General features: G+C 42.5%; 1 non-coding gene across 1 annotated transcript; it reads left to right on the top strand.

Annotated features, from left to right (window-relative positions):
- Positions 1-14,403: 14,403 nt before the first annotated feature.
- Positions 14,404-14,595, top strand: LOC144482097 (U2 spliceosomal RNA). The gene has a single exon (XR_013495854.1). It is a non-coding gene; the product is annotated as a U2 spliceosomal RNA (small nuclear RNA).
- Positions 14,596-15,829: the final 1,234 nt, after the last annotated feature.

The raw sequence follows: 15,829 nt of genomic DNA, 5'->3' as shown, positions 1-15,829 counted from the left end.
AATGCTGAAGTTGGTACAGTTACAATGAGGTTAGCAAATGGTTACTGAGATTATTAAACTTTCACTGAGTTTGACAGAGTTATACTGAAGTTAATAAAGTGTCACTGAGGTAGTAAACTGTCATTGAGATTCTTAAACTGTCAATGAGATAGGTAGAGTCATGCTGAAGTCAGTAGACTGTCATTAAGGTTGGTAAGGTGTCATGTGTCACTGGAGCTGATAGAGTGCTGATGAAATCGATCTGACCGAGTTGCCATGAGTAACACATAGTACCATAGAAGATAGGAGCAGGAGGAGGCCATTTGGCCCTTCGAGCCTGCTCCGCCATTCATAGAAACATAGAAACATAGAAAAACTACAGCACAAACAGGCCCTTCGGCCCACAAGTTGTGCCGAACACATCCCTACCTTCTAGACCTACCTATAACCCTCCATCCTATTAAGCTCCATGAACTCATCCAAGAGTCTCTTAAAAGACCCTATTGAGTTCGCCTCCACCACCACTGACGGCAGCCGATTCCACTCGCCCACCACCCTCTGTGTGAAAAACTTACCCCTAACATCTCCCCTGTACCTACCCCCCAGCACCTTAAACCTGTGTCCTCTCGTAGCAGACATTTCCACCCTGGGAAAAAGCCTCTGAGAGTCCACCCGATCTATGCCTCTCAACATCTTATACACCAACATCTTATTCATCACGATCATGGCTGATTGTCCACCTCAATAGCCTAATCCTGCTTTCTCTCCATAACCTTTGATCCCATTCACCCCAATAGAAACGTAGAAGATGTCCACTGAGACTGGATGTTGACAATGTGGCAGACAGATGACCACAAGCGACAGACAACCATTGTGCTCAGGTAGAGGCTTCTTGTTTCCCATGTCCTGTGCCTGGCCAGAGTTAAGGACTAGATTGATACTATGCTGGTGTCGATTGGTGACTTACGGCCGGATCCTGTGCCATGAATACTGTAAACTTTGGGGACCAGCATTGAATTGACTTTAAATAATCTGCCCTTAGGAGCCATGGAGCCAATGGCAGACTCCTTGAAATCTCCTTGCAGATTCCTAAGGGCCACAGAGGGCCCTGTTGAGAACTCCTGAAGTAATTAATGTTTTTGCCACTACCAGTTGGCCAAACAGTTACAACAAACACAAACTATTTCATGATTGATTTTCCCATGTGGCCCGTTATGTGTTCTGGAGAGGTACATCATCCCCAAGGTATACTGGCCACTGTTGAGAGGCAGCAGCCGAAAGGCCTATGTGCCCAGATTAAGGAGAGGGCCCTTACATTGTTGGCCTTCTTTAGTTTTCTGCCTTATGCTTTCAGACTATCCCATCCAAGGAGGATCCAAGTGTAAGATTTGGTTTTAGGTTCTTGGAGAACAGTTGGAAATGGGCACTTGATTATAAAAGGGAAATTGGAGCGAAAGGGCTGGGAGACATCCTCCCTGCCTTATTACTGTGGGAACACTGAGCTGAACCTATCCCATACCCTGATTTTGGTCTTGGAAAAGCTCTAGAAATCCCATGAAAGTGTAAAGGGGGTGAGAATTCAGGATTGGGAGTCTCCAACCACTTTTTCTGACCTAAGCATTTGGGGAAAATAGGTACCCAGGAACATGCATCCATTGTTTTCTTATTCTTTGGAAGCTATGAGTAAGTTAGAAATTTTGAAGATCCAAGAAGCATGGAGGTGAGAATGTACATTAGGACAAATATGTTATCGGACTGCTAATTTGCTGTCATGAGTTTTATACTACTGTCCAAGACCAATTTCGGTCAACCAAAAATGTTCAATATTTAACAATTTTGATACATATGAATGAATTTTAATGTTTTCAGATGAAACAATGCTCAGAAATGTAGCAAATAACTAGGAAGATAACAGACTTCGGGTGGCACGATGACACAGTCGTTAGCACTGCTGACTCACAGCACCGGAGTCCCGGGTTCGAATTCTGGCTTGGGTCACTGTCTGTGTGGAGTTCGCACATTCTCCCCGTCTCTGTGTTGGTTTCCTCCGGGTGCTCCGGTTTCCTTCCACAGTACAAAGGTGTGCGGGTTAGGTGGATTGGCCGTGCTAAATTGCCCCTTAGTGTCGGGGAGGCTAGCAAGGGTAAATGCATGGGGCTATGGGGATGGGGCCTGGGTGGGATTGTGGTCGGTGCAGACTTGATGGGCCAAATGGCCTCCTTCTGCACTGTAGGGGTCTATGAGGATATGGACAGATTGGTGAAATGGGCAGACAAATGGTAGATGCAATTTCATGCAGAGGTGTGTAAAGTGAAGAATTTTGGTAGAAAAAGTAGAATGACAATAAAAAGTAAATAGTACAACTTTAAAGTGAATGCAAAAGCAAAGAGATGCAAGGGTATGTGCACACACATACTGGAATGTCAAAAGGAGTTACTAAGGCTGGTAAAACACATAGCGAGAATGCTTAGCTTTATAAAGATAGGCATAGAGTATAGAATATATACACATGTGTACAAATCATTACTTAAGCCTGAGCTGGAGGACACCACACTTTAGCAAGGATGTTAAAACATTGGAGAAGTTGTAAAGGAGATTTATGATACCAGGGATGAGGTACTTCAGTCGTGTGGAGAGACCGGAGAAGCTGGGATTGTTTTCCTTAGAGCAGAGAAGAGAACTGAAGAGGACACTTGACAGATGTGTTGAAAACCATGAACGGATTTACTGGATTAAATTTTTAAAAACTGTTTCCAATGGCAGGAGGGCCAGTAACCTGACAAGGGAATTGATAACGGAACCAAAGAGAAGACAAGGAGAATTTATTTTACACGGCGAGTTATTATAATCTGAAGTACAGTGCCTGAAAGTGTGGTGGAAGCAGATTCAACAGTAACTTACAAAAGGTAACTGGATAAATATTTACACACGAATTGAAGGGTGATGGAGGAATAGGCAGGAGAATGGAAATAAATAGATAGCTCTTTCAAAAAGCTAGCTCAGGCACAAATGGTGCTGTTCTGCCCTATAAGCTGAATTTTACATCCCCTTGCAGCGTCTATGAAGGCAACTAGGTTTGTAAAAGTGTCACGGAATCACAGAATTGTTACGGTGCAGAAAGAGGCCATTTGGCCCATCGTGTCTGCACCAGCTCTCCAAGCGAGCGTTATCCCCCCACCCATCACCCACTGTAAGATCCACCCCTATGTTTCTATGATCCTAACAGATGCCCTGTCACAGCTGCACAATTATTTTAGAGTTTAATCAACATCATCATATCTAAATCCCCAAGTTACATGGGTAAGTCCTCGAGATGCTGAACCCAGGATAGAATAATATTGTTAAAGAACAAAATTCACAACAGATTTATGCGGTGCTTTATCTGTGGGAGATGCCTCACAAAATCAATCTGAACCATTTCTTTAGTTACTTTAAGAAATAATGGCTGAAATGTACAATCAGTAACATTAGCTAATGAGAACTTAGCTTGTTTATTTGATTTTTATGTGTCTGCAATTTTAGCAATGCTTTAACCTATTTCAAATAAATGGATTTCTACCTACAATAAGATGCTCAGAGAAATGTCTTATATAAACATGTTAAAAACTGTGTCCATTATTATCAGTTAATTTCTAGCCTTGAAACACTTGCAATAAAAGTAATTGAACAGGCTTAAATAAATTTTCATCCGTTCACATAAAAGCACATGACCAAAGCTGTAAAATTTCCTTCTATTCTGGTTGCCTGTAATCCCGCATGACATTTTCCTTTTCTCCCAGCCCCCACCCCACATCCCCCAACAGCCCCCAACGTCAGGGGGATGTAAGTGACTCACTAATCATATCATTCTGCAATGTGGTCTAAACAGGGGTTTTTTGATAAGTGCCTATAAGGGGGGGGGGGGGGGGGAGAGATGGGTGGGAAAGAGGTAAAATTGGGAAAGAGGTAACATTGAGAAAAAGGGAGAAAGGGGAAGCAAAGGGGAGAAAAGGTAAGGAAAGAGGGGATAAAATAGGGGGAAAGAATAGGAGGGAATAAAGACAATAAATAAATAAAATGGAAAGAACAGTTGAAAAATAAACAAAATGGCAACAAAGGGGGCCGAGGTGGAGTAGAACTAATCATCTGAAGTTGTTGAATTCGATGTTGAGACTGGAAGGTTGTAAAGTGCCGAGTCGGAAGATGAGATGCTGTTCCTCCAGTTTGCATTGAGCTTCACTGGAACATTGCAGCAAGCCAAGGACAGACATGTGGGCATGGGAGCAGGATCGTGTGTTAAAATGGCAAGCAACCAGAAGGTCAGGGTCCTGATTGCGCACAGCAAAGCCGTCACCCCAGTCTACATTTGGTCTTTCTGATATAGAGGAGACCACATTGGGAGCAGCGAATGTAATAGACCAAATTGAAAGAGGTGCAAGTGAAACGCTGCTTAATCTGGAATGAGTGTTTTGGACCTTGGATGGTAAAGGGGCAGGTGTTATACCTTCTGCGATTGCATGGGAAGGTGCCATGGGTCACGGGAGAGGTGTTGGGTACAGTGGAGGAGTGGACTAGGTTATCCTGGAGGGAACGGTCTCTGCGGAATGCTGACAGAGGGAGTGAAGGGAAGATGTGTTTGGTGGTGGCATCATGCTGAAAAATTCAGCGTAATGACATTGCGCCAGTCTCTTATATTTTGCAAAACACACAGGCGCCAAAGTCGGCAGCTCGTCAGCCATTTTGTAATCATTAATTAATAAGCTTAACAGCACAATCGTGTGCAATTTTTTCTTGCCCACAGCATTCTTTGGGAATGGGATGGAAAAGAAGCTAGGGAGTCTTTTACACCAACTAAAATGGCGCAGCATAAGAGCATTAGAAAAGGCTTGCCCATGGGACCATGGTTGAATGTACCAGCATATTCTGCTGAGGAAGGTGATAGCATCTATATCTTTTTTAATTACATTTTTAAACATCCTTTTTGCACCTTCAATGAATTATGAAGGTTGCTCTGAGGTTAGGGGGCCTTTACAATTCTAGCTATGACTGACAGCATCCCTCTGTCACATGACATCCTGGCTTACAGTTCTGGTAGGGTTCGAGTTCCCCTTTGCACAACAGTTTCCCAGGACCTGCAGGGTTTGTATTCACACCAAGGTGTGATTCATATCCCCTTGTGAATGTAGCTGCCACAGAAATTCAACACTACCTTTTTTTTATAGGAACTCAAAGTCACAAGAGCTAACTAGATTGTGGCTTCTAAACACAGGCATGACAAACTGACCCTGATAATAACTGCAAGGTTGTAGTCAGGAAGCAAGCTTCCTTTGCATCAACGATTGGCCTCATTCGCACTGGGCAACCACCAATTGGCCATTTGATGCTTGACTGGACATGCAGGAGTGGGAGCCAATGGCCCCCTCAGTTTCCATTCCACCTCCCTTAACCCACCAAGAAACATAAACTTTGTGTTCTGTAAAACGATCCATTAAGATGGTGCTAGAATGAAATATTAATAAGGCGCCCATGAAAATAATTGCTTTTATTATCTGTTATTTAAATCCTTAAGTCTTCCAAATTTTCCCCTTTCTCATTATTAATTAACCAAGATATAATCTGCCTGCTCAGGTAAGGCAGAAGATTCTGTGGCTATTACTTGGAGAAGAGTAAAGTGTTATCTTAATACACTGACCAACATTTTTCCCTCAACCAACATCACCAATTGGTCATTTATTTCATTGGCATCTGTGTGCAAATTGGCTTCTGTGATTGTCTATATGACGACAACGATTACACTTCCAGATTAATTAATTAATTATCTCTGAAAGGCTTGAGGACGTCGAGAGGATGGGTAGGGTGTTATATAAACACAGGCTCTTTTTTAAAATTTTCATTTCAATTTTGTGTAGCCACTTTAAAAATATTCCGTCCTTTGCTGGGCAGTCTGCCAAAGATGTGTGCCTCCAACACAAATTTTAATTTAAACATAGCTTCAGGCCCATTGCTGATATAATGCCCCATTAAAATGAGAGGTGGTGTTTTAGTGGGGAATGAAACGAGTGTTATTCTCGGAGTATGCATATGACCTGTTTAGCCTTTTGGCGTGAGTCATTTCCCTCCCATTTTAATACAGGAAAGCTGTACGAGACTAGTTTTGAATGGAGTAAATTTTAACTCATAGTGTAAGCATCATTACACATTACTGTTGATTTCATGTCAATGCCATCTAATTCTCTCATCACACATCCTGTTCAGCAAATTATGTCAGGTTTACTGCGATCTTCGTTCATTTCTCTGTGGGACTTTATATCTAGGTAATTCTTTTATCCTATCTATCAAAAGGATGATACTCCTCGCTCTCATCCAGATTCAAGTATGATCATTTATCACAAGCTGGAATTGTTGAGTTTATGGTTTTAAATTAATTGCCCTGCACTTCACAGCCACTGTCAATTTTCTAGTTATGTCTTAAAATATCTACAGGCTACAACTCAGATTCATGAATTAACTATCCCTGCAAGGATATTGCTTTCTCAGTTCCTAACATTACTGGAAATGCTTCATTTGATTTTACTTCAAGGTGACATGACAAAGGACAAGCTTGAATAACTTTTTCTCAAATCAACTGGCACATCACCCATCTTCACAAATCTTCACCAGTGTGAGGCATTTCAGTTATACTATCAGACAGAAACCCAATTTTAACCCACAAGGAGTTACATTTAGTGCCAAACAATAACATTAGCATTTACAGCGTCCATATCTTGCAAAATAATTATTTTGTCTTTGGGCTGTAATAGCCAACATTTATTTACATGAAGGGCAGAATTTCCCATTTTGAGAATAAGTGCAGAGGCAGGTAGTTCTGCCGGTGCCTTTCCCACAGGCAAGGATGGTGGGATTCCACACCAGATTCTGCATTTGGAATCCCATTAACTATGCACAAGTGAAATCCCCTCTGAATCACCTGGTGGGCCAGCAGCTGATTCGTCCAGCTGCCCACAGCTGACAGGTTTGGAGGACCTGGCACCATGTATAAACACCAGTCCAGCACACTCATATCACTCTCTCCAGCCCACGTCGTCAGGAGACCCTCTAACATGTCCAGAACACAGAAGCAAAAGGCTAGCAGTCTCAAGACCATAGAGCCGCATGGGAACAGTTTTTGATCCCTGCAACCTGGGGAAAGCTGAGATTGGCAAAGTTCATGAATCTCTGAGCCTGGCTAACCTCGACCAGAGCAGAGTTCACATACGGATGGGCTCTCCTCTCAAGGGCATTGGTCACCTCCTGAACACAGTAATGCGCTGCTGACTGAGGAATGCTACACAGATCCCAGTTGCTCCCTGGAAAGACCTAAAGGCAAAGAAATTGAGTGCTGCAGTCACCTTCAGGGTGGGGGGAGCCTCCAAATTCATGTGGCATCAGATCTTCTTGGAGAATACAGCATATGTGGCAGACCAGATCTCTAGACAATTGCAGCCTTCCTCTGCATTGCCTCTCACTCATGTATAGAAAGGAGACTCGTGGATGATAGACCGTCAGTGTTGCAAGTTGTCTCCAATGCCTGGGTTTCAGCTCCTCAGCCTCCTGTTGATGCTCAGGCTCACCCTGGCTATGTCCACCAGGCAGTGCCTCCTGCTGGAGCCGCGCATGCCGGTGCCTTGCCCCCCTTCACCTCCTGCATTGATTGAGGATTCGTAGAAAAGATCCCTGGACCATTGAATCTACTCTCAATATTGCCTCCTCTCTGCAAAGACATATTGAAGACCTTGTGTGAACTTGTGAATTTCATCATTGATTTCTGTGGCTCTGAACTCCACTCATTTGACTTGGTTTGGCTTTGAGCTTCCGACTGCTCCTGGTGAATGAGTGGAATCCGTTTGGCCACTGATGAACGGCATTGTTAACCTGTGACTCCCTTTCACTGATGGGATGGCAGCGTAGATGCAGCTGTGTCCCTTTCACTATGCCTTCAATCTCCAATGCTGCAGTCCTGTCTTTCGCTATGTAGCTTTTTGAAATTGGACATGAGGCTATTGAATTCTGCCGATCCCTTTAAAAGCACAAAATTAGAAATCTGGCTTACTCTTGCTCCCTGGACAATGGGCACCAGGAAAAAGGAAGCCCCTGTACTGTACCGAGATGGAAATACAGGAGGGTCCATGGGTCCAGCAGTACGGTGGTGTCTATGGAGACCAGCTCAGCATCGAGATGGAGTCTGTCCCGGCAGAGTGGTCTTCAGCGCATCAGGAACAGTGTAGCACTCGGGCAGAAAGACTTTGTTGCTCTCACCTCAAAGTCTCTGGTGATCTGAGGGCTGCCTTGTACACGTCATTCTTTAACAGTTAAGTTTCAGATCGATGCGATTTCACACTGGCATGATACAGGATTGATGCTCATTAAAACAACTGACCAGTGGACAGCTGTTTTACTGAGCATTTATGGGATGGAAGTGAATGCAAATGGTGTTCACGACACCAGACAATGGAAAGACCACTATTAAGCTGCCATTGGGAGAACTGCAATCTGATTTCACCCTCGCAGGTTTCTGACTTTTTGGCTCCCATTAAATTCCCTGCTCCCACCCACCCCAAATCCACCATGAGTGGGATGGGAGAATTCCGCCCTTATTGTCAATACATTGACTCAACACCTAGGAATGGAGGAAGGCAGGGACTGCAAATCAGTAAGAGTAGCCATTGAGTAATGTCACCCCACACACACATTTACACAGGGTGCAATATTACAGGGGCGCAGGCAGCACACTTGCCTACTCACCCCCACCCTGGGAAACAAAGTTGGTGAGGAATTAACGTGCCGAGTCACCCTGCAGCCACAAAGTGATGTGGGTGGAATAACAAGAGCCATGTGGGACATCCGATACTCATTGGGGAGGAAGTCCCGTCCTCTGGAGCTACTGCAGTCCCGACAGCACCAGGAAGGTGTCAGTGGCCGTTACCAGAACTGCAGAAGAAGATGATTAAGACCCATGGATCCCCGAAGCAGGTAGGTCTGGGGCCTTGAGCAGGGAGTATTTAGGCAGGTCAGGCAGAGAGGAAAGGGGGAAGAGGCGTGTTTAATGGATGGAGCGGTGAGGAAAGTTGGGGGAGGAGTGAATTTAACATTTGGGGGGCTGCCCTGCGATTAGAAAAGTGCACCCTTTAAATATGGAAATGATAAAATCAAAACGCACGCTTTCGCCCAACTGCCCACACCAAACATTTTATGTTGTGGGCAGCATACTAGTAGGGGCAATTGGCTTGATAACAAGCTGAATTGGCCCTTGATTATTTATTCAAATACAGCCGATTTTGGCATCCAGACACACCCTACATTATGGTGGTGAGCTTAAGGGAGGATGCAATCGCCTCTCACATGTCTCCCCACCATGGAAACATGCCCACAGATAATTTATTCCATTTAAATTCAGGGCAGAAGTTAAAAAAGCTCCACTTTTTTCCAATACCTACATTTTCAATTTTGCATATTTGCTCTTTTCCAACAGTATTTTTCAACCAAGATGGTGATCAAACATCCAATCCTGGATTTCAGATATGGATACTCCGCCAAACAGGATTCAAGTCAAATAAGATATTGATTAATGTTTTGTTGAGAACTATTACATTGTGTTACTCAAGTCCCACTGACCAACATAAAGTAAGTGTACTGTTCACATTCTTTTAAATGCTTTCTTATTTTCAACACTATTTCATTATTTCTTCCTTACTTTCATACCCTGATTTAAGGAAAATCCTAAAGCAAATAGATTGGAAATTGTGGCCTCAAGTCATAAAGGGTAATGGATCAGTTGAGAGTTGCAGGTGAGTGATGGGCTTCAAGTATTCTAGGGCCAAGGACTAAGAGTGGCACTTCCTCAAGAGTTGTAAAAATATGGGAAGGAGTAAGTTATCCACTCTTTTTCTTCTCCCTATTGCAGGAAAGTGGTCAATATTTGCATCATTCTCCTTCCCAGATTGATGGACAAGATCAGGAACTTTCCAAATGGAGAATTGTGTACGCCAGTTAGTACCTCATTCCATTTTTATTATGCTAGAAATTCAACATTGTTCTGCTCATTTTAAAGGCATCAAACGGTCACATCAAGATGAATTAAAGTGAAAAGAAAGACCTGCATTTACATAGCACCTTTTCTGACCTGAAGACATTCCAGGGTGTTTTCCAGTCAGTGAAGCACTTTGAAGTGTAGTCACTAGAGTTAAGAAGGAAACACAACAGTCTTACACAGCAAGATACCACACACACAACTGTGATAATGACCAGATAATCTGTGTCACTGTTGATTAAGGGATAAATATTAATTAAGACACTGGTGGTAATTCCCCAGCCCTTCTTCAAAATGGTGCCATGAGATCTTTCACATCCAGCTGAGCGGGCAGACGAGGCCTGTGTTTAACATCACACCAAAGGACAACAGCACTCCTTCAGTATTGAAATAGACTGTCAACCTAGAATTTTTGCTTATGTCTCTGAAGTGGGACTTGAACCCATAACCTTCTGACATGAAACATGTGCACACCCAACTGAGGCACAGCCGACACTTATTTAATAGCGCAACAGCCTGTGCCCAATTTGCATGTGTATTGGACTATCTTCTAAAATGCAAGACCTGCTTTTAGGTCTGAGGTTTGTCGAAAACAAGATGGGATTAAGCAGCTTGAATCAGTTAATGAGAGGCTGAACACCAATTTAAAGAACCGTGGGGAAATTCCTTTGTGCTGAGACCTGAGTTTTCAGGGGTTTGCTGCAGTCTAAACAACAAACTACTAAGTTACTTCTTTAAGCAATCTTGAAACAGGAGGCGTGGAGGTACTGCCGCAGGCGCAGCACAACTGGGGGCTTTGGCTGCCCTGTGATTGTTCCTCCCCCATTATGCTGTCCTGCTCTGAAAGATGCCTCTGGGGGAGGTGCAAAGGTTGTCAGCAGTTCACCCTAATTATCAACTGCAGTCAAAATTGGACCTTCTGAGGTTCACTGAAAGTTTGCCATTGGTTATGTTCTTGAAAGTAGAATATTAATGGACTTCACCCCGGAAATCTTTTTATTCCACAAACTTAAAAACAACACAAATTATTTGCATTAAGGTTTTTCTCAGCAGTACTAAAACATTATGGCACAAATTACCTTCAAAATCTCAATTAGCTTGTCAAGTGTTCAACAGATTTTCTACAATTTCTAAAGTAATACTTAAAGAGTAGTAAGTCAAAGTATAATGAAAACAATTTTGATGCAGATTTTGTGTTTATAATAATAGGATCATTTTTGTCAACTTCTAAAGCTTATACTGTGCTGTTCACACCAGCAAGACACTAACAGATAAATGACTAATGAACAAATGAGCATTAACAATGGTCAGAATGGGAGTGTGGACTGTAAAAGCTTTGCACTTAATAGAAAATTACCTTCATTATCATACATGCGGTAGACAGGTTTCCATAGAAATGAAAAAGGGAAAACCTGCTTTTACAAAACAAACACAAATATATTTAACAGGAATACAGTCGAGTGGAATAGCCTGCAAATCTGAAGAAATCAGTCCTAAAATTGCCTTTTGCTAGTTTGAACCCATGTCCCTGGCTCCCACTCCCACAGTTTAAGTTGTTAATAATCTGTGTTAATTGTTTTCTATACTCTACTTAGTCTTCTAAACCTCAATGGGATCATGGGGTTAATCTTCAATTTTGTCACAAGGCTGTGAACCATATAGATTTGGGGGCCATTGTAATTTTGTGTCATTATTAGTAACTATGTGTATTAGAAGTCAGTTGCAAAAAGTTAATACGGCTAATTTCTCCTAATTACAAAATGTATAAGTACATCTCCTTTCATGCAAAATCACTAAAAAAAAAGGTAAATAGTGTCTCCTGTGTTACCTTCTTAGCATTCCAGTATCAGTAAGAATAAACTCATATTTTTCTTATAATCCAGATTATCACAAACCTGTAGGCTGTAATAGTTGGATTCGGTGGTAGTTATTCCACCCCAATCCTCTACATGCCATAGGCTTGCATCAGTTTTGAAGCAATAACAAAGACAGGTGGAAAAAATTCATTCTACATTCTTTTGTTAGAAAAAAGAGCAGTACCTTGAAAAAGAAGGGCGGCATGGTAGCACAGTGGTTAGCACTGCTGCTTCACAGCTCCAGGGACCTGGGTTCGATTCCCAGCTTGGGTCACTGTCTGTGTGGAGTTTGCACATTCTCCTCGTGTCTGCGTGGGTTTCCTCCGGGTGCTCCGGTTTCTTCCCACAGTCCAAAGATGTGCGGGTTAGGTTGATTGGCCATGCTAAAATTTCCCCTTAGTGTCCTAAGATGCGTAGGTTAGAGGGATTAGTGGGTAAATATGTAGGGGTAGGGTGGGATTGTGGTCGGTGCAGACTCGATGGGCTGAATGGCCTCTTTCTGCACTGTAGGGATTCTATGAGAAGGCTGAGGGGTGACTGATGCGCGATTAATTCACTCGGGAGGCTGGATCGTACCCGGGAAATAAAGGCTTTTATTAGCAACAAGAATGGAGCATACTGCTTAACAATACAATCCCAGACTAAAGGGTCGCTAGGAAGTGCAGTGACCTTTATACTCCTATAGGAAGGCGGAGTCAACCGGAGTGTACCACAGAACAATACCAACAGGTGGAACACCCCAACCCTAACCCCAACAGCAACAAGAGTAACATATGTACAAGTACCCATAGTGATAACCATCTATGGTTCAGTACCCATAGTGGTAACCATCTATGGTTCACCACAGTGACCTAAGACAGTTCTTTATAGTTATGAAAGCTGTTGGTAGAGTAGACAGAAAGAGAGCATTTCCAAATGTGGGGAACGGCAAAACCAGAGGCCATCAATATAAGATAATCACTCAGGAATCAAATAGAGAATTCAGAAGAAACTCCTTTACCCAAAAATTGAGAATTTGGAACTCACTACCACAGGGAGTAATTGAGGTCAACGGTATAGATGCATTTGAGGGAAAGCTGGTAAGCATATGACTTGGAAGGGAATAGATAGTTAGATGATGAAAATGGGAAAAGGTTTGATTGAAGAATAAACATCAGCAAGGATTTGTTAGGCCAAATGGTCTGTTTCTGTGCTGTATTTTCTACATTATTCTATGTAATTTTATGGTCTAATAGGAATAGAGTAGTCAGGGTAGTCTAAATTAGATTGACCCTGAAAAGGGACACAGGAATTGCAATGTACAATTAACCCATGGCTTTTGATGGAACCGAGACAGCCCCTTCATAACCAGCCTGTATGTGAAGATCTAATTTATGTGTAATACCACCTCAACCTATTTTATTCAGCATCATTTCCTTGAAGGTCCAAATTTCTGTACCATGAAGATTTCATTCTTTAATTAGTCCAAATTTAGACATCAGGACAGGGAACATTCCAAAGTCAAAGTGAAATAAATCTTTCAAGGTTACTGGCCTGTGAAAGCTGCACTATCCAATTTTGGCATGATGCTGCGAGTGGAAGGGTGTGTGGAGGATCAGCTGCTTCCTCGGTACAACATCTTTTCTTGACCTGTTATCAGTTCAGGGCAGAAAGCATCAGTATTCTGATTGATAATCTATACTATTGATTCCATATATATCTATGTCAAACCTCTTCAGTGAACATTTCAGAGTCTTTGTGCAGCAGTGGCAAAGTATACAGAATATAGGCATCGCTGACAAGGATTATTTTTCATCCAAAATTTCCTTTGAATAGGTAATAGTGCTCACCTTCTTGAATACACCCAAGTGCCTTACTGGGCAATTTCACAGAGCAGTTCAGAGTCAACTCAATAAGGTGCCACACAAATGAGCAAGATAAGGCCCATGGAGTTGCTGTAAGGATCAGTGCCGCAGCCTCAGCTATTTACAATTTTTCAAAGAACCTAAAGAAATATATTTACGTTTGCTGATGACACAAAGCTAGGTAGAAATGTAAACTGTATGGAGAACACAAAGAGGTTGCAAAAGATATAGACAGGTTAAGTGGGTTACAAGGCATCAGATAGAGTATAATGTGGTTACTTCTCCTCATACCCTCTTCATTGACCCAACATTCATTTACTACTTCATTTGTCCCTGCAAAATTCCTTCTCGGCCTTTTGGCTAAGATCAAGTTTAGTATGGAGAGGATGCTGCACTTGGTTGAGGCCATTGGGTTATATTTAAGCTTCATATTCATATGAAGCAATTTTTAAAAGCGGCATCTCGGCCTTTTGGCTAAGATGCAAATGAGATCAAGCCTTGGAGGAGGAAACCTCCCCCTCCTCCAATCAGCTTGGCTCATGTAGATCAGGCCCAGGACAGGGTAAATGGTCGCTCGCCCTGTCTTGTCAGCCTGGATCTGAAATGTCTCAACTTGTTGAGACTCTGAATTGGATTTGATTTGATTGAATTGGAAAAGTATATTAAAAAAAAACATTTTTTCCCTTCTTGGCCTTTTGGCTAAGATCAAGTGTAGTATCGACATGCTGCACTTGGTTGAAGTCATTAGGTTAGATTTTAGCTTCATTTGAAGCAATTTTTAAAAGCGGCATCTTGGCCTTCTGGCTAAGATGCAAATGAAATCAAGCCTTGGAGGAGGTGCAATGCCTACTCCAATCAGCTTGGATCATGTAGATCAAGCCCAAGACAGGAGGTGAGAGCCCTGTCTTGTCAGCTTGGACCGGGAATGTCTCACTTGTTGAGATTCTGAATTGGACTTAATTTGATTGAATTGGATTTTTTTTTAAAAACATTTTCTCTGTTAAATCTTCAAGTTGCTGCATCAGTATTGTTTCCCAAGTAAATCAGTAGGATTCCAGACTTACAAAATACTAGAGAGAAAAATAAAGTATTGTTAACACAGCTCAGAAATTCTTGCCATGCTGCAGAGGCATCCAGCCAGCAGTCAGAGTGGCATCTGTCTACTCTGAATGTTGTGGGGGAACCATAGGCTAGTTGGCTGAAAATTCAAAGCTGTAAGACTTCTTACTGTGAAGTCCCCAGAAGATTGGCCTCAGCTGAAGTGACAATCAATCTGTTAGGGATTGATTTCTGTTCTGAATTAATTTACCAATGCAGCTGTTTGGTTTTGTGATTCCAACGTACAAATTGCTCTCACTTTGCAATATGGTACCAAATAATCCCAAAGTAATTGAAGCTTTGAAGTGCGCAAAATCATATTCTGTTGTTCAATATAATTCAAGATTCAGCACCGAAATAACTGAAAGACAAATAGCTGATGAACCAGTGTGGGTTAAGTCCTGCTGGTGTTAATGTCTGTCTCTGCATCTAATTCGTTCTGAATAATGAAAGGGAAGGATTCTATTCCAAGATAATTTTGTATGGTTCCCTGTAGCTCATAAAATTTGAGTGTACTCAGCCAAATTGGCTCAGTTGGTAGCACTCACACCTCTGAATCAGAAGATTGTGAGTTCAAGTCTTACACCAGCAACCTGAGCACAGAAATCTGAGCTGACACTCCATGCTAACACTGAGGAAACGTTGCAATCAGGAAGGTGCTGTCCTTCAAACGAGACTTAAAGCCAAGGCCCCAGCTGCTCTCTCAAGTAGATGGAAAAAATATGATGGGCATTCTTTTGAATTAATTTGAATAATCAAATTCCTACAGCGCAGAAGAGGCCATTCGGCCCATTGGGCCCGATTTACCATTTTCATTCTAAGTGCTGAATCTGGGCGTAATGCAGATCTGACTTAGAAATCTGCTTTCAGGCGCCTCCATACGCACTCAGCGTGAAAAAAACATCTCCAGTCCCATTTGTGCTGTGGGCGGGGCTTAGCGCGGCCGAAACGACCGGAGTTCTGAACTGCGCATGCGCAGTTGGAAAAATATTTGAAAAAACACGCCC

Source organism: Mustelus asterias, chromosome 2 (assembly GCF_964213995.1).
Source record: "Mustelus asterias chromosome 2, sMusAst1.hap1.1, whole genome shotgun sequence".
Taxonomy (NCBI): Eukaryota; Metazoa; Chordata; class Chondrichthyes; order Carcharhiniformes; family Triakidae; genus Mustelus; species Mustelus asterias.
Note: the sequence above shows the minus strand (reverse complement) of the source record. Positions and strands in the feature narration are given on the sequence as shown.